General features: G+C 41.3%; 1 protein-coding gene and 1 long non-coding RNA gene across 2 annotated transcripts in view; both read right to left on the bottom strand.

The window, feature by feature from the left end:
- CSMD1 (CUB and Sushi multiple domains 1) overlaps positions 1-19,425 on the bottom strand; it is a 1,488,158-nt gene that overhangs the window by 435,048 nt on the left and 1,033,685 nt on the right. The gene's annotated exons all lie outside the window — the stretch shown is intronic.
- Positions 7,387-18,020, bottom strand: LOC113628727 (uncharacterized). The gene is made up of 3 exons (XR_003436205.1): positions 17,852-18,020; positions 17,642-17,644; positions 7,387-7,416 (listed from the first exon to the last, which is right to left on the bottom strand). It is a non-coding gene; the product is annotated as an uncharacterized LOC113628727 (long non-coding RNA).

Raw genomic sequence — 19,425 nt, 5'->3', positions numbered from 1 at the left:
GAAGATACCTCCCATCCACATCTTCCAGATTTATCAAGAGAGCTCTTCACCTGCTAAGAGCACCTTCGGTTCACCAAGAGCAAGAACAGCTCTCAGACGAGAGTGCAAATGAAATGTTTTGGTTTTGCAACATTTATATTTCAAACTCATATTTGCCAAGAAAAGCTATTCTATGGGTCAATATCATGGTTTCCAGTTCTCAGTTTCAACTTCCCCTCAAATAATTATTTTAGAATTGTAGGATATCAGAGCTCATATCCCTCCTCTCACTCACACACATTCTCAAATAATAAGCACCCTCAAAGGGATCACATCCCCTCTGGACGTTTCATCACCTAGTTGCCCCCACGATGCTACAGTGTTTCCTACATGATCCAGAAGCTCTGCATTCAGTGATCTAACATGTTAATTCATCTTTTCTTGCCAATTCATTCATTTCCTTCATTTTTAACTTGAAATTAAATTCCAAGAAGACCTGTTTTCAATCCTTAGTTCTCTTTAAATATTTTGCTTTATGCCTTCAGTGTAGCTCTCTTTGATTCTCTCCTGCTCTGCTTTGTACAAATTGTCTACCGCACACTGAAGGGTAGCATTAATAACATCCTCTCTAAGGCTCAGGAATAAATAGATATCTTTGGCTTTGTCAATTAGAAGAAAACCTTTTCAAAAATCAGTATACTATCCATTACTTTCTGTGATTGATATAAGGAGTTTTCTGCTGGATGTCAGATGGTTCCTGGGGATGCTGGTTTCATAGCCCAGAGACTTTAGGAGATGCTTGTGTAGATGACCTTCCAACCCTGACAGTTTCCAGAGCCTTTCATAAACCAGGAAATGAGCATCCAAGGTGAGAGCATGCAGACTCGTTTTTTGAAACTGAATTTACTTTATTTCCTTTCTATGAATGCCTCACAAGAAGGTTTCTGTGGGTCACATTTTAAGTAATGTTGCTCTGTTGCCTGAATTTATTCATTGACTGTCTGGAAGCTACCTGCTACAAATTATTTACTCTAGAACTTAAATAAAACACAGCTAGGGTCACTGTGAGAAGACTGTCACAAAAGTACTGAAATGGCTATTCAAATTTTGGATGTTCTGTGGGTCTTCTATATACCATGCCAAGTCACTATAGAAAGAAACTGAGTCTGGAGGACAAAAATAATAAAAGTGTATATCAGATGGTGGCCTCATTGCTTTTCTTGTAAATCTAAATAAACTTGGTTTGGATCTTCAATTATATAGTCTATAGTGGTTCAAATCCTCCATAATTTAAAAAAAAATTGTAAGAGTGGAACTCCTCATGGTTTCCTCTGTCTCCAGGTTTTGCATCTGTGTATGTGGTCTTCGGTTGTGTTGTACACAGAATTCTGATGCTCCTAAGGTTCACGCCCCCTGTGACCCTTATACAGCCTATATAATCTTCTCTACCTGAGTCTGATCAGGATCTGTGAGCATTTAGATTACTCTATAAGGCAAAGTTGACATCCTTTGATTACCCTATGATATACAATTCCATTGCAGCCACTTGGAGAGGGATTCTCTTCTGGTTTTGAAGGAGTAGGCTGCCATATTACGAGAGGGCCACCTGGCTAGGACCTGAAGGTGCCCCCACGTAGCTGAGAGTGACCGCAGGCCAAGAGCCAGCAAGAAAATGTGGACCTCAGTTCTACAAATGCAAGGAGCTGAATTTTTCCAACAACCTCAACGAGTCCCCAAGAGAGCACCAAGCTCCCAGTGAGAGCGTGGCTTGGCCATCACCTTAATTTCAGAGTTGAGAGACTCTGGGCAGAGAGCCCAGCCTCCCCAAGTCAGACTTCTGATCTACAGAAGCTGAGCTGATAGACGGTGGTGTTATAATGCCAAGTGTGCACTAACTTGTTAGATAGCAATAGAAAATGAACGCTGGCCATACACTAATTTGGGTGGGAATTTCCCTCTCAGTTTTTGCAAAACAAACTCCTTCAACACACACAGTGTAACTTACCTGGAGATTTTAAGGACCTTTGGGATGACCCTTGTACCCTCCTCCCCACCTCCTCACCTACCTCTCTCTACAAGCCCCTTGACGGAAGCCACCAAAATGCTCTTTCTTTCTTGAAGGCAGATCAGTGTCTCTCCCTTTGCTGGAATTTTGGAGACATCCTGCACATAGGGCTTCAGCTTCTAACTCAAATTGCTCGAAGAAGTATTCTTCCAAATACAGGGCTCCTCCCCCAAAGTATCCTAGTAGATCGATTTTTCCAATGTAAAATTCATAGCAATAGTAGTAACAGAAATATCAGCATGACCTCCTACTATGTGCCACGGGCTGTGCTCTGTGGTTTGCATATTATTTTCAATTCTTACAATTGCCCTGTAAAGGTAGAACTCACTATTAACATCCTTCTTTCTGAAATCAAAGAAAGGTGAGGAGAACCCGGACCATCAGAGGTAGAAAGTAACTGCATCTAGGATTTGAACTCAGGCTTGCCCAGCTATAAGGCTCCAGATATTAATCCGACTGTACATCCTCTCACGAGATGGGTGTTTGTTATGGAGCAAAGATCAGTTGGCAGAAGGACATTTTGGTTTCAGTGTCTTTACCCCTCTCGGGAGACCCAGCAATGGGCTTGATCCAGACAATAGAGACAGGAATTCATGGCGGTGGGATTGTGTGCAACAGCCAGTTTTATAATCCAGTGCAATGGCTTTAGAATAAGTTAATGTAGGTTTGAATCCCATAACCCTTTCTTAGAGTGTGTGAGATCCTGGCAAACTTTCTCTCTCTACTTCTCACTGTGCCTATGTGTAAAAGGGAATTATTAGAGTTCGTGAGGATTCCTGTGAGAGATAAATGAGATGATTTATATATATAAATGGTCTGCCACGTCGTGAACATTCAATGAATGTTAGATATTAGTATTGCTGTTGTTATTGTTATATAAAGCTCTGATGTCGAGGGCCTGAAGCTATACTTAAATAACAAAGCTCATGACTTCCAGCAGACACACACAGAGAACCAGGGAAGGGCAGGTATGCTTCCCATATTTGGAAGCATCAATGTAAACCTTAAATGAATTGAGTTAATCAGTCTGTGTGTATGACGTATACCTGTTCTTAAGTTTTCCAATTAGTTTCTTTGAAACGTATTTCAAATGGCAGCTTCTGGTTTTAATTAATGTAAACACATAAGGGAGGCTGTTGAAATTCCATCACTGTTGAGTCTGCCACGTGTAACTGGAAGAGTGAGTGGGCTTAGAGTCAGAAGACATGTCATCTGTGGGCTGAGTGACACTGAGCAAAGGTTTCCTCTTTGATTACTGGGGGTTACGTGATTTCCCCAATAGGATAAGCATCAAAGTCAGGACGAGCCTGGTTCATAGTAGAAACTCAATAAATGGTGGTTATAATCTTCACAAGCCTAGTGCAAATAAAAACTATAAATCAGAAGTGTGAACTGTCACCACCATCTAGTGGTCAGAAATGTTGTCACTAAGTAGGAGAAAGGAAATCTTCACCCTCAGAGCAGTTTCTCATCCCATCTTACATGTGAGACTTGAGCCCCGATGTCCCAAGGCGTCCACCGTATTAACGGATCAGCTGCCCTCTTCAGCATCTAGAACGGTACTAGTTATGTGCCATCCATGGGGGAGGCGAGGGATAGTCATCCAGGTCATCGTGAGTGTTTTGTGGTTCAGACCAGAAACCCACGTGGAAAAAACAAAAGTCTGATTTAGCCCTGGTCAGGATTTACTGAGAAGCTTTGCACTGCCGTACTGTGGAACAGTGAGTCAAGTCCTTTCCTTCTTATGTGACTAATCTTCCCATCACACCTGTGTGAGATTTTATTGTTCCTACGTGCTTGTTTTACACAACATCAGGTGTCACCCCCGTTTATGACACCCACCGCATTCCAGAAATTGACCTTGCGTGGTATGCTAGCTAACTGAAACGTAGATAAAAATATTTTAAATTATTTCCTCAGGAATTTGAGGCAATGGTTCATAAACGTGTGGAAAAGCCCCTACTTACTAATCTTTTTTTTAAAAATGAACATCTTCGGGCTTCCCTGGCGGCGCAGTGGTTGAGAGTCCCGCCTGCCGATGCGGGGGACACGGGTTCATGCCCCGGTCTGGGAGGGTCCCGCATGCCGCGGAGCGGCTGGGCCCGTGAGCCATGGCCACTGAGCCTGCGCGTCCGGAGCCTGTGCTCCACAACGGGAGAGGCCACAACAGTGAGAGGCCCGCGTACCGCAAAAAAAAAGAACATCTTGTTGTTTTAGATAGTTGTGCCATGGTGATAATGTAATGATGGGAATTGCATTTCCTTTAATGACATCCATGGAACAACTTTTGTTTCAGGCAGATTCCAGATTGATTTGCACTACTTCATATTTGCAAGTTATATATCACTTCACACATTATAAAAATGTTTTAAGTATTCCACAGTAGCTGGAAATTTAGGACAAGACATAAAGAACATTTAACCAATTTAAGATGTCTCCTCCCTTACCACTTGGCTCAAACTTGGTCAGATGTTATAGATTCAATAAATACTTTCTAGTTAATGCATCAGCTTCCTCTCCCATATTTCATCATTGACATTCCTTTTGTTTTTCTTGGATATGGAATAATGAGTATTTCTTCTGTTAAAGCTGTTTTTTCACTAAGGGTAATGATGTAGTCTGACATTTATTGTATCCTTGTAAGAAAAACAGAATTGAACGCTCGTATAAGATACTGTGCTCAGCACTTTTTAATGCTACGCGTGCAAAAGCGGTGTCCATATGGCCTGATCCTACCTGCACAGTCTTAAAAGCAGAGTGTTTCAGGTTTCTAAAAGAACACCTGAAAATGAGGATTACACATGAATTCCTAGATTTACAACTTCCTTGAAAAGTTAGGAGACGGGTTAGCCAGAGCCATCACTGCATTCCCACAGGGCAGCCACCAGCTGGACCCGAGCAGCAAGGGCTCACCTGAGAAGGCACCTGCACTCAAGTTCACCCCGGTCCCCATCACCCAGCAGAGGTCCACAGCTCCATCTGTACATTGTTAGCCTGGCTCTGTCCCCTCTATCAACGTGGAAATCCTGCCAACTTTGATTGCTCTCTCCCTCACACCCACATCCAGCTCCTCAGCAGTCCTGCCAGCTCTTTGCTGGTCACAAGGCCTCTGCACGAATCCACCTGCACTAAGAACCTGTCTGCCCCTCCCCTGGAGTAAAACAGTCTTCCTCTTGTCCTCCCTCCCTCCATTCTTGTCTCACCCACACTCGGTTCTGCACATAACAGCCAGAGAAATCTGTGTAAGGCTCCTATCTAATCAGAGTACACCCGTTCTAAAATTAATACAGCAGCTTCCCTTTGCAATTAGGATAAAGTGCAAACCCCTTAGCCCAAAGGCCAACAGAGCTGCCCCTTCCTCCATCACTTCTGCCCCAACCCATCATCCTACACCTTGGACAACAACGTCCATTTTTCCTTCCCCCTAACATTCCCAGCTCTGCTGGCCACAAGGCCTTTGCACTTACTTTGTCTCTGCCTGCCCCCACCTCCGCTAGGCTGCCCTGTGTATGTAATGGCCCTTCCCCTCACTTTATCCTAGAGAGCCTCCTTGACTAACTTAGATGGAGTTGGCTCCCTCCCCCAAGGCTTTTCTCTGTCCCGGGTTTTATCTCCTTGCCAAAATATATTTGTTATTTGTTTCCAGGTTTATGACTTCATCCACTGGATTATAAGTTATGATGACAGTGCATATGTATATTTTGTGTATGTCCAAATCTTTATTTCCTAAAACAGTGCAGGGCATATAGCAGGAGTGCTAGACACATCCTTATATGGATGACACCTGCAAAGATTCTCATTTGGACACGCCCATGAAAGCATGACCTGAGGTGATGGAACTTGGTCAGGTCTTGAATTCAAACACAGCTCTGCCTAACTCCAAATCTCCAAAGCGGCTCTTTTTACCATCGGGTGATCTTGATGCACACTTATAACACCAGATAAAGTGTGGGACTGTGACGGTTAAAACTATGTTAACACTCTGAAAGGAAGAAACTCTGGCCATTTCTTTAATACAAATGAAAATAAAAGCAGAGAAAACACCTTTAGAAAATGGTGGAAAACGGAAGGTATGTTGAATGAACTTGGACATCCAGTGGATAATTTTCCTCAAACAAATGAACTTAGAAAATGACCTCCTATAATTCAGATACAGTCCCATCATGCATAGACGGCAACTTCTGTTTCTCATAAATTGTTCCTAGAATCAACCTTCTAAACCTTTCTCATACACGTCTCTAAGAAGAAATAGTGTTTGTACCCTGGTGATTGCAGTTCTGTGCTACATGGATTTGTAGCTGGTTTTGGATTTGTCTAACTGGATTTGTCTCTGGTTAGACTTGTTTGCGAACTTGTTTGCCGCATTCAGAGTTTTCACACTTGGAAATTAAGCCAAACTAAACTAAATTAAACAAGGACCGTTTAACTGTGGAAAAAATGCCTTACTCCAATGCTTTGGGCTTATTAAACTCTGAATTTTAACCAACATCTCGCAACTTAACTTCTATACAAAGCAATGTTCTCATTTGGCAACACAGCAAAGGGAGTTAATTAAATTAGGTGCTAACAGTTTTTGTTATAAATAACTAGAGGTTTTGCACCACACTGGTGCCAGATACTGAACGGTGCCACATCCTTAAAAAATAAAGGCTTTATTTTCACATATAGCTTAATACCATTTTTTAAAGTTGAAATTTATTCCTAATCACCTACTTCTGCATATAGGCACAGATACTATTCATTTTACTTTGCCACACATCCTTCAAAAAATCAGCACATATTCTTTTATTTCCTATGGAAATTCCTTTAAAGTTGTGCTATTAGGAAACATTTCAATCCTAAGGGTTCTAATTGACCTTGACATTGATACTCAGGCTTATTAATCAACTAATACTTCTCAGATACTGTCCTAAGTTTCTTATTTAAAAATTGTTTTTCTCCAGCTTTATTGAAGTATAATTGGTACAAAAAAACTGCACATAATTAATTTAGATGATTTAGTGACTTTGGTTATAGGTATATACTGGTGTTATCATCACCATAATCAAGGTAATAAACATATCCTTCACCTCCAAAAGTTTTCTCATGTCCCCTCTTTTTGGTAGTAAGAACACAACATGAGATATACCTCCTTAACACATTTTGTTTTGTTTTGTTGTTTTTTGTTTGTTTGTTTGTTTTGCGCTACGCAGGCCTCTCACTGTTGTGGCCTCTCCCGTTGCGGAGCACAAGCTCCGGACGCGCAGACTCAGCGGCCATGGCTTACAGGCCCAGCCGTTCCGCAGCATGTGGGATCTTCCTGGACCGGGGCACGAACCCGCGTTCCCTGCATCGCCAGGCAGACTCTCAACCACTGCGCCACCAGGGAAGCCCTGTTTTGTTTTTTAAATGCCCTATACCTTATTGATAACGACAGGCATAATGTCACCCAGCAGTTCTCTGAAACTTACTCATCTTGGAGAACCGTAACCCATTGAACAAGAATTCCCTAAACCATTGTAACAACCAAAGATACAGTCTACTTCTGTACCTTTGACTATTTCAGAATCCTCATGTTACAGGAATCAGGCATTATTCACAACAGCCAAGATGTGGAAGCAACCTGAAGGTCCACTGACAGATGATGGATAAAGAAAACATGGTCCAGCCATACAATGGAATATCATTCCACCTAAAAAGAGAAGGAAATCCTGCCATCTGTGACAACACAGATAGACCTGAAAGACACTGTGCTAAGTGAAATAAGTGAGCATAAGTTCCTTATTATTTTGTTTCCTTTTTCCCCCTCACAACTCTGAAGATCAGTATCCAATCATGATTTCATTCCACAAATACTTTCGAGCATCTGCTATATTCCAGGTACCGTCCAAGGATGGCTCTACAACAGTGAATAGAACAGCCACAGTCCCTGCCCTTCTAGTGCAGGGACAGAGGCAGTAAACAACCCAGTGACTATGTGTATGTCCGTGGTGGCAGGGTCCAGGGAGGAACACTGATTGGGGTAATGGGTGTGCCTGCTGTGAGCAGGCTTTGCTGCATGGAGATCTGCAGGGCATGGCCAGCAAGCCTGCACACGTCTAAGAGGAGATCATTTCAGACAGAGAGAAGGGCAAAGGCAGAAGCCACTGCTTGATGTGCTTGAGGAACTTGGAGGGAAGCGGTGAGCGGGAGCAGAGTGTGAGGTGGGAGCAGCGCGGAGTGAGGTTGAGGAGAGGTAGGGGCGTCCGTGCAAGGGCCTGGGGACCATCATTAGGACATCTGCTTTTGCACGGAGCGAGATGACAAGCCACTGGAGGGTCTGAGCAGAGTGATACAAACTGACTTTTAAAAGAATCACTGTAGTTTCTGTGTGGGGAACAGAATGAACAAGGGCAAGAACAGAGGTATGGAAATCAGGCAGGAGAGAATTTCAGTAACCCAGGCGAAGCAAGACATGTGGCTGCTGAGACCTTGCTTACAATTAACAGCAGAGATGGTGGAGTGTTGGGTATTGGATATGATGGGCAGAGGTTTTATACACACACACACACACACACACACACACACACACACATTTCAAATACTGAGATGTTTATTGCATTTTAAAGTAGCCACAATCTAAAATATCCTGTTCAAATTCTTCCAGAATTCCTGTGCAGCACACAACATCAAATACTGAAATAGTGTTCTCACAGTATTACACTTGAAAATACCACTTAGGAACACTATTTTAGGAAATAGAGGGTTTAAGGCAAGACATTCATTTGGAATCATATATATATCCAGGTTTGCTGATGAATGTTTAAAATGATTCTGGAGGGCCTTCCCTGGTGGAGCAGTGGTTAAGAATCCGCCTGCCAATGCAGGGGACGTGGGTTTGCGCTCTGGTCCAGGCAGATCCCACATGCTGCAGAGCAGCTAAGCCCGTGCGCCTCAACTACTGAGCCTGAGCTCTACAGCCCGTGAGCCACAACAAAGAGATGCCACCACAACGAGAAGCCCGTGCACCGCAAGGAAGAACAGCCCCTGCTTGCCGCAACTAGAGAAAGCCCACGCACAGCAACAAAGACCCAACGCAGCCAAAAATAAATAAACAAATAAAAAACAGTAATTATTTTTTAAAAAATGACTCTAAAGTATTTTATCCTAAGCAGCTGAAAGAAGCAACTGCCATTTTCTAAGAAGAAGATGGTGGGAACAATTTTTAGAGAGAAAACCCAGAGTTTTGTTTTGGGACGTGTTATGTTTGCGATGTCTACTGAACATGTAAATGGTGAGGGAGACAATTATATATATGTATCTGGGGTTCAGAGGAGAAATCTGACTAGAGAGAGACTTGGAAGAGGTCAACATGCCAATTATAGTATGTCAAGTACGGGGATAGAGTGAGTAGAGATGGAGAGAGGAGAGGACCAAAAGGATGCTGAGAACAATGACAGTTACAGGTGAGGGACACCAAGTGGCATCAGAGAGGGACGGTGGAGGCAGGAAGAGTAAGACAGGAGAACCTGGGTCCAGGTGGGCAGTGAAGGAAGTGTTCCCGAGCGGAGGGTCCAGCGTGGACAGGTCAGGGAGGAGGAGGACTGAGAACTGGCCATCAGCCCTGACAGCAGGGCGGCCACTGCAGACCTGCCTGCAGCTCTCTGGTCCGGTGGGAGGGGCAAGAGTTTGGCTGGGCTGGGCTCCAGGGAGACCAGGAGAGGGTCCTGAGACAGGGAATACAGCCAAACTTTAAAAGAGATTTTTTTCCTAAAGAGGAACAATTTTAAGAAGGGGATATGCAGAAATGTACTAGTCCAAGATGCCCTAGGACTCTCGTCAGTAAAGTGTAAATATGGATAGTTCTGTAAATCAATACTAGAAGTTTAATCTGAAAGTAATTAAAATATATTACTTCTCTGTTCTCTCATATGTCACCTTGATCCTTCCTTATTTCTTTGCTTTTCCTCCCTCAGGGAAATTTATCAGGGTAGTATAAAGCTAATTTTAAAATATATTATTCTGTGAAAATGATCTTTGTCTATGACCTTAACACAGGACAAACCCTAGTAGATCTTACCTCTCACTAGTTTCTTACAATCTAGTGCAGTGAATGGCCTCATATCTAGCACATAATAGGAAGTAAAACTATTGTGTGTGTGCATGTATATAGGTGTGTATATGTGTATTTATATACATATGTTCTTTTATTTTAAAGATGTAGGTGGTTATAATAATTTCCAAGGTTCCATTGTCTCTAGAATTCTATTAAATAAAATAGTAGTCTTCTCCCAGTACTTAACGTATTTTTATATAAGGAAAAATCTGTGAAAACTAAATAGCCATTTCTATAAAAAAGAAAATATCCTCAAGAATTTATAGACTAAAATGAACTAGTCTCACATTTAACAATGTAATATTTAAATTCTTCTGAAAGGTTAGACTACATAGCTATAGTCTTTATTTTTGTAAAAACAATTTAACTTATTTAACAATGGAAAGTAATTTAGAATGGAAGACAGATATCATACAAATACTGGTTTAATTTATCATCTCAATAGGTTATAGTCTTACACATTTGGATCAAAAAATTCACTTATTAGGTAAGCTTCTTGTCTGACTAAAATACAGATATTCTCAGATTTTAATGGTTTGCAATCCAATATGTGACTGTAATTGGGCCCTGGAAAGTTGGAATTAATTTTTCATGGACTCAATACTCAATTACGGCTATGGTCCAGGCAAGTCCTCGTAGGTTGTTGTAATTCATACTCAACCTACTGGTGTGTACTAGAACCAGACAGTATTCCCCACCGTGCCTTCTGTAGTGTATGCTTGCTTCTCCTGGAAAATATACTCCCCATTTCTAACTGGAAATATCGCAAGAAATTTTAACCCCACTAAGCAAGACAAACTCCTTCCATTCATGCCCTTGTTCACTTATGAGTAAGGGCATTCCCCTCTTTGGGATCGGCACAGTAGTTTGGGAAATGAAAGCCTGGCGGGGTTCTGAAATCTGTGGCTGGATGTCCCAGATCCAGGAGGAGGAAAAGTTTTACTTTGTGGTCACCAAGATGGTAGAACTGACCCACAAGGAACATGGACTGGAGAGGATGTGAGAAACCTAGAGAATGACTATATTTCAGGGTCTCTAAATCTTTTTTTTTCAGTAAGGCACTCAGGTATACACTGTCAAAGGAATTTCTAAAGACATGATCTCTCTCCCTGACTCCTGCCTGTGACACCTTATTAATTTTAACTCCTGAATAACTCTCAAATCTGTATCTTCCTTTCTATTTTCACTGAATCCATCTGAATGATCAGAGTATCTTGCATGGCACGATTTAATACCTGGGTTTCTTAAACTGGCATCCACAGTGAGAGTGTGATAGAAGATAAATGAGCATTGTGCTTTGACCTTTCCTCAGCACACAGTGCTGATGCTGATGGTGATGGTATGACTGGAAAGCTTGTGAGGAATTTTGTCAGTGGACTGGAAGCACCCGGATCCATGCACAGTAAGACCTTGCTGTTTTGGTTGAATCTTCTCATGTTTTCTGACTCGAGCCTGGGGAGGCTGCTGATACATGGTGAGAGCCACACAGGTATATATTCCCTTCCTCCCTGAATTACCTACCAGAACTTCCCTTAATGTGCTGCCAAACAGCTCACAAATTAAGTAAACTCTACTTTGCAAATAAATATTAAACAGAATTTTCATTTTAAGGATGGGTTTTTGTTTTTCTTTCTTTTTTTTTTTTTGGCTGTGCCACATGGCATGCGGGATCTTAGTTCCCTGACCAGAGATCAGACCCATGCCCCCTGCAGTGGAAGCACAGAGTCTTAACCACTGGTCCGTCAGGGAAGTCCCAAAGAAGGAATTTTTATGCTCCATCACCCAACTACCCTTTGCTGATGCTATATATGTTGTCAAATGTGGACTGGGTAGGTTTACAAGTAAACAGCACTGTGAAGTTGTTATATTTTCACAATCTGCTCATTTGTGTTTTATATGTTACTACCATTTATGTCATACACACATATCCGATGGCCTGATGTGATGATTTCTAAAGATGAGGTGTGAAATAGAAGAGGAGCTTGCTAACCCTACAGACAATTCTGAGAAGGTCAGTGATAAAGAACTACCTTCTTCTGTATCAATTCCCTGCACTCAATGCAACATGGGATACAAAAGAATTTTGTCTTTATAATGAAAGCCACTTGTCATCATTTTACACAGGGCATCCAAGCTGTTCTATTCACTGTGCATTGTACATGGAAACAACTTACAAACACAGCACTGAGTTCAGCAAACTTGAAGACCCTTAACTGCAAATCACAGCCATTTGACAGGTAATGGTGCTGATTATTTTAAACAGCTATTGGAATCTCAAATAGAGGAACACTTTGGTGGAAAAAAAGTCACATTGGTGAAAAGGCTCAGGAAGCAAGTTATTTAATAGCAGAATTTATTGACCAGAAAGGACAAAGTCAAACAGTTGGTGAAACCTTAATAACTCAGTATGAAGAATTACAGTAAGTGCAGAGTGGGATTCCAGGATAAGATGCAGTGGGAGAATCGGGAAGGAGACCTCTCCCAAATGTTAAAATGGTACCTCCGCTTAACACATTGATGGCGCGGCATGTGATGCTGAGGAGGACTTCTACAAGAGACTAGAGAAACAGCCTGTCCAACAGGTTACTAGTCAACAGATCTCACTAACAAATGTAAACGGTGGTAAAATTCAAGAACATGGTTTCTGCTGTAACAGGTACTTTAAATAAGCAAAGACCAATACGTACTTAAAGGTTTGTACTCCTATCCTGAAATAAAAGACGTTAGAGAAACTGTGCTGGCGACTATACAGATGGTGCCCAATTGTTGACCTCATGGGAGGTTTGACTCTTGTTTACAAAAGAAAATCCTCATGTTGTCACAACACATGGTTCTCTTACAGGAAGGGACTATTGTGAAAGCTTGGGAGAAATGCTACAAAAAGATTAACTGTATAAAATAAAGACAAACCTAAGAATGTTTAAAGACTCTGTGGACACCTAGATGAAGAAGATTGTGAAGGGCAGAGAAGAGCTGCAGAAATGAGTGTCTGCAGTGGCCCCCATCGCATGAGCCCAGCATTCGACCCTGTCCATACACCACACCGAAAATCCACCACCTGGACCCCATCAGTCTCCACCTCTTTGCTCAGTTTTACCGACTTATTTACTTGTTTGTTTGCTTCACAAGGCACCTGTCACCACCCGAAATCATGTTACCTCTTTGCCTCTCGTTTCATGTAGAAGTAAGTCCCATGAGGGGCCAAACATGCTCTGTCCTGGGCCCTAGACCGGTCACACACAGACACCCTATGAACACTCATTCTAAATGAGTAAATAAACCAAATCATCAGGCACATGCAGCCTGCATTAGATGCTTCAGTCTCCACTTCTTTTGTGAAAACTGGAGTATGGCATCTCACGTGACTCCTTCAGATCACACAGGAGGGTGTGTTTCTCAAAGGTCTCCGGCTGCCTATCTGTCAGGATAAAACTCATCTAACTTTAATCACCATTCTCATCATGTTTTCAGAGCTGATGCTGCCTGGGGTAAGTGGTTAAAAACCTAGACTTGGGCTTCCCTGGTGGCGCAGTGGTTGAGAGTCCGCCTGCCGATGCAGGGGACAGGGGTTCGTGCCCCGGTCCGGGAAGATCCCACATGCCACGGAGCGGCTGGGCCCGTGAGCCATGGCCGCTGAGCCTACGCGGCCGGAGCCTGTGCTCCGCAACGGGAGAGGCCACAACAGTGAGAGGCCCGTGTACCGCAAAAAAAAAAAAAAAAAGGAAGTGGATTTAACCTCTCTGTGATTCAGTTTTCTTATCTTTGAAAAGGAAATAATAATAGAGCCTGTGGCACATGTTTTAAGAATTTAGTAAAATAATGAACACAGTTTCTTCCAGTTTCTAGAACAAGTTAATTTCTCGGTAAATATTAGCTAATATCTTCCGGCACTTTTTTTCTGTATTGTAGCATCCCCTACCCGCTCCCATCCTTGAGATATTTGGAAATTCCAATAAATGAATAAATTATGAAAGCCAATACACATTGGCTGTTAGTCTTTGGGTAGATGTGGGGGTAAATGCTTCAGGATGCCGTGAATGAAAGAAGCTAATCTACCCTGTGGGAACTCGGGGGAACAAAAAGATTTTACTGAATATATGCTTTTTATTATAACCAAGTCTGTTAATATCCTTTACTTGTCTAATCATTACTACTATATTGGGAGAGCTGTTTTCAGACTTTTTTAAGTAAAGATATAGAAGTTTTTCTTGATGACACATTATGCTCCTCATAGCTCAGGACTGATAATAAACCACAGGATGGTATTTTATTATGTGTGATACAGACATGACTGGTAAGACGCACTCAGGGCCGTGTGTCACAGCACTTCTATGCTGAAGTCAGTGACCGGCACAGACAGGACATTCTCTGTAATACGAGTACATTGACGGTGGCCTAGGCCTCCTGGTCATCCCACTCTGCAAATTCCAGACTTGAGATACTGAAGAGTGAGGCTCATCCTTGTTGGACCTGAGGACAGGTTTCCCAAATCCCACAGAGGCAGTGACATGACAAGTCTCAAATGGAAAAGATTTATGGCACATGTTTGGACAAAACAGAGATTTCACTGACTTGCGTTCTGAATTACTGAATGACATGGCAAAAATCTTAGAGCAATGAGTGACAAAGAGCTTCTCTACATGGAGGAACTGAATCCTTCCTAACCTCTAAGAGACAGAAATGTGATTTCCTGTGGCAGGGGAGGGCTATCTGTGGGGAAAACTGTGCTATGATTTGGAAGGAAAGACGGAGGGAATTACTGGAAACTTAAAAAAGACAGTGACACAGGAAGTTTGAAAAATGACTGAATTATCTATTGTCAATATGGCATAATTGTTTTAAAAAATCAGATCAGCTTACACAACCTGAGTCAGATCACAGCAGAGTAGAGGGAGATGCTTCAGAGCAGGTGGAGGAGAACAGGAAGGGTGCTGCTGAATTGGGATACAGTGTGTGGCTGGGGGCCCAGAAGCAAGTGACAGAACTAGGGAGATGCTTCAAGGCAGAGCTACATGGAGGTTTTCATTCTGTTCTCGAGATGTGACCAGGGTGTACCTGGTGTGATCTACAGCCCAATGTTGCCTGAGGATTCAGCCAATTCTCCCAAAGGGCCCATCTCTGTTGACGGCTGGTGGGGGCAGGGGGAGCTCTGGTGAGGCTGGAAGGCAGAGGCCAGTGCCTCAGATTTAAGTTGTATACCTGACCTCCACCTGGAAAATTCCACATCTGAAGGGACTTACTAAAAGCCTGCTTCACTGAAGACTGTACATAATTGTAGCTCATTTACTTTAATCCTACATCAAGACAAACTTGTTTTACATATACATTTAAAAAGTATACATGTATATATACATTTGCTTCTGGAAAATTTTAATTCAAATGTGAGGGTTTTTTTTCAAATATGTGCCAATCATAATTTAAATTTTCGCTTTATTTTCCATTCATTTAATTATCTATATACACATGCCAGCCATTTTTCTATGAAATAGGTAATAGTTGAGCATTTTAATCATACTGTATCTGTATAGGACTCTGCAAGTCAGTCAAATGTGACACTAAAACTGTTTCTATAAAGCAAATATTTGAATGGATCATGTTCTCCCAATGTTAAATGGGAGAATATTAGAACTGGTGATTTTAATCCAGACTAAGGACAAAGCATGTAAGATGTGAATGTAGCTAACAAAGTTATGCTCTAGATATTTCAAAATCTGTATTATTCCACATATACATTGTACATAAGACTATTTACAATACCCACCAGACACTGGAATGATTCAGAATCATAAGTGTCCTAAATGGATTTTATAAACATGAAATATTTAATTACGAGCTCTTATTCATCATGTTAGAATTTAGAAGGGATCCTGTGAGATGATATAATTGGTTCAGTCCTCTAGTAAAACGTGTCAAATAAAATGTCTTTCTCTCAACAACAGCAAAACAAATGTTACAAATAGAAAAATTCAAAATCACTCCATTGACTTCAAGGAAGCCACAAAAACAGTGAAGCAGGTGCTGCATATGCCTGCTGTTAATAAAAATAATAATAATTCCATTTCTCCATTGTGAGCACCTTTAAAAGAAAGGTGTGATTTAGTCCACTTCTGCTACCTGGGAGGTTTATTCAGTTTCAAGTACAACTTCTCAGCATGTGACGACAGAGAGACGACCAGAGGGTATAATGGGTGTGGCTCCCTCCCTCCGCACCCCCATCACCCGCCAGGGGCCCACTCTGCAGTGTAGACAGCCCTCAGCGTGCTTCACGCTGCAGTGCAAACCCGTGAAAGCAATTCCCAGGTCAAAACACAGTTTCAAAAACACACATCAAAGCACCACTTGGAGGATTGTGAGATGGCAGAACACAGTATCCAGACCTCTGGAATATTCTCTTTTTAAGTCTGAATATTGGTGGGAACCGCTGGCTAACAGGCATCATCAAAAATACAAAACCTAACAAAATAAAAACCTAACAAAACAAAAATACAAGCCTAATGAAAGCAACAAAATATGGGAAAGCCAACTGCTTGCAAAGTATTACCCACAACCAAGCTTAATCGCAACAAATGCACCTTTTGTGTTACATGCAACAGATGTTGCTAAGAGAATAGCATTTTCTTTGTATGGAAACATATTAGTATATTATATTTGGCCATATTTAAGATCTAAATAACATGTAGATTTGTGGAACTGGTGGCTTGGAGATAACTATATCCCTAGGAATTATGGCACTATTTTCTCCACGTCCTTAGTGATAGAAAACAACATGCTCCTGGCCATTGTCGTGGCTACTTATTAACATCAAATGGTCCTCACTGTACGTCATCCACTACGCAAGAGACTGGAAATTCAAAGATGCTGTAGAAAGAGGCTTGCTTGCAAAAGATGAAAACTTATTTCATTCAAGTCAAGATTCCTAAGATGCACCACTATGCTTTGTGCCATTAAGAAATAAGCAAACAAAATTTTAAAACTCTTAAAAATAAGATACAAAGTTTAATTTTAGCTCTGAGCAAGTCATGAACTGGTCACACAAATCTATTACTGTTTGTGGAATTTTTTTCCTCTATTTTGGGAGATTTAACGATTTCTCCTGCCTTCAGTTGAAATGCTTCGAGTATGAAGGTAAGCTATTTCCAATTTAAGATATTGGGTTGGCCAAAACGTTCGCTTTTTTCCGTACGATGGCTCTAGTAGCGATTAGTTCTCTTTAACTTCATTCAAAACAATTTTGTTAGACTGTATGTGACAGCTGTCATATCAGCATGCATTTAAAAAAAAACTTATCAAAATTGGTGAATTTTTATGTAGCCATTTTAATATTGAAGATGGAAGAAAAAAAGCAACAGTTTCAGCATATTATGCTTTATTATTTCAAGAAAGGTAAAAATGCAACTGAAACGCAAAAAAGATTTGTGCCATGTATGGAGAAGACGCTGTGACTGACTGAACGTGTGAAAAGTGGTTTGCGAAGTTCCATGCTGGAGATCTCATGCTGGATGATGCTCCATGGGCAGGTAGACCAGCTGAAGTTGATAGTGATCAAATCAAACAATCAACGTTATACCACGGAGGAGATAGCCGACATACTCAAAAGATCCAAATCAAGCTTTGAAGATCATTTGCACAAGCTTGGTTGTGTTAATCGCTTTGATGTTTGGGTTCTACATAAGTTAAGTGAAAAAAACCTTCTTCACTATATTTCCGCATGTGATTCTCTACTTAAACATAACCAAAACGTTCCATTTTTCAAACAAACTGTGACGGGCGATGAAAAGTGGATACTGTGCAATAACGTGGAATGGAAAAGATCGTGGGGCAAGTGAAATGAACCACCACCACCACACCAAAGGCCAGTCTTCATCCAAAGAAGGTGATGTTGTGTATATGGTGGGATTGGAAGGGAGTTCTATTATGAGCTCCTTCCGGAAAACCAAAGTATTAATTCCAACAAGTACTGCTCCCAATTAGACCAACAGAAATCAGGACTCGATGAAAAGCATCCGGAATTAGTCAACAGAAAATGCATAATCTTGCAACAGGATAACGCAAGACAGCGTGTTTCTGTGATGACCAGGCAAAAACTGTTACAGCTTGGCTGGGAAGTTCTGATTCATCCACTGTATTCACCAGACATTGCACCTTCAGATTTCCATTTATTTCGGTCTTTACAAAATTCTCTTAATGGAAAAATTTCCATTCCCTGGAAGACTGTAAAAGGCACCTGGAACAGTTATTTGCTCAAAAAGATAAGAAGTTTTGGGAAGATGGGATTATGAAGTTTCCTGAAAGATGGCAGAAGGTAGTGGAACAAAATGGTGAATACATTGTTCAATAAAGTTCTTGGTGAAAATGAAAAATGTGTCTTTTATTTTTACTTGAAAACCAAAGGAAATTTTTCGCCAACCTAATCGTAAAAAAAGAAAAAGAAAAAAATACACAGCCTCCTCCACTTTACTTGTGGACACTTTTCCCTTTGTCCTTTAATAGGGTGACATAAAAGCTTTTAGAGTGTGACCTCATTTTTTGCTAAATCAGGATGTGTGTACATTAAAAAACAGAAGACCATATATTAAAACAAAAATATACGTCTGGGTTACGTCCAGGTGGTAAGCATTATACAAAGTTTAACTTTATTTTATAAATATCTAATATCCTCAATATATGATTTCTCCATCCTGTTTCATTGTCATGAGATTCCTGGTCACCAGTTGAATATATTTTACTGAGTTGGGCTGTTGGCTGATTCTCTCCCTCTTCCTTCTGCTGTGGCATCTCCACAGAGAGCAGACCTTAGCTCTCTGTTCATCACTCTTTCCCAATGATCTACAAGAGTGTGTGGCTCACTATGGAGAACGGTATGGAGGTTCCTTAAAATACTAAAAATAGAACTACCATATGACCCAGAAATCCCACTACTGGGCATATACCCTGAGAAAACCATAATTCAAAAAGATACATATACCACAGTGTTCACTGAAGCACTATTTACAGTAGCCAGGTCATGGAAGCAACCTAAGTGTCCATCGACAGATGAACGGATAAAGAAGATGTGGCACATATATACAATGGAATATTACTCAGCCATAAAAGGAATGAAATTGAGTTATTTGTAATGAGGTGGATGGACCTAGAGTCTGTCATACAGAGAAGTACGTCAGAAAGAGAAAAATACCGTATGCTAACACATATATACGGAATCTAAAAAACAAACAAAAAAGTGGTTCTGAAGAACCTAGGGCAGGACAGGAATAAAGACGCAGACGTAGAGAATGGACTTGAGGACACAGGGAGGGGGAAGGGCAAG

This window comes from Aethalodelphis obliquidens, unplaced genomic scaffold (genome assembly GCF_003676395.1).
Source record: "Aethalodelphis obliquidens isolate GAN/ISIS:26980383/991018 unplaced genomic scaffold, ASM367639v1 scaffold25, whole genome shotgun sequence".
Classification (NCBI taxonomy): Eukaryota; Metazoa; Chordata; class Mammalia; order Artiodactyla; family Delphinidae; genus Aethalodelphis; species Aethalodelphis obliquidens.
The sequence above is the reverse complement of the archived record's forward strand: the minus strand, read 5'-3'. Positions and strand labels throughout refer to the sequence as shown.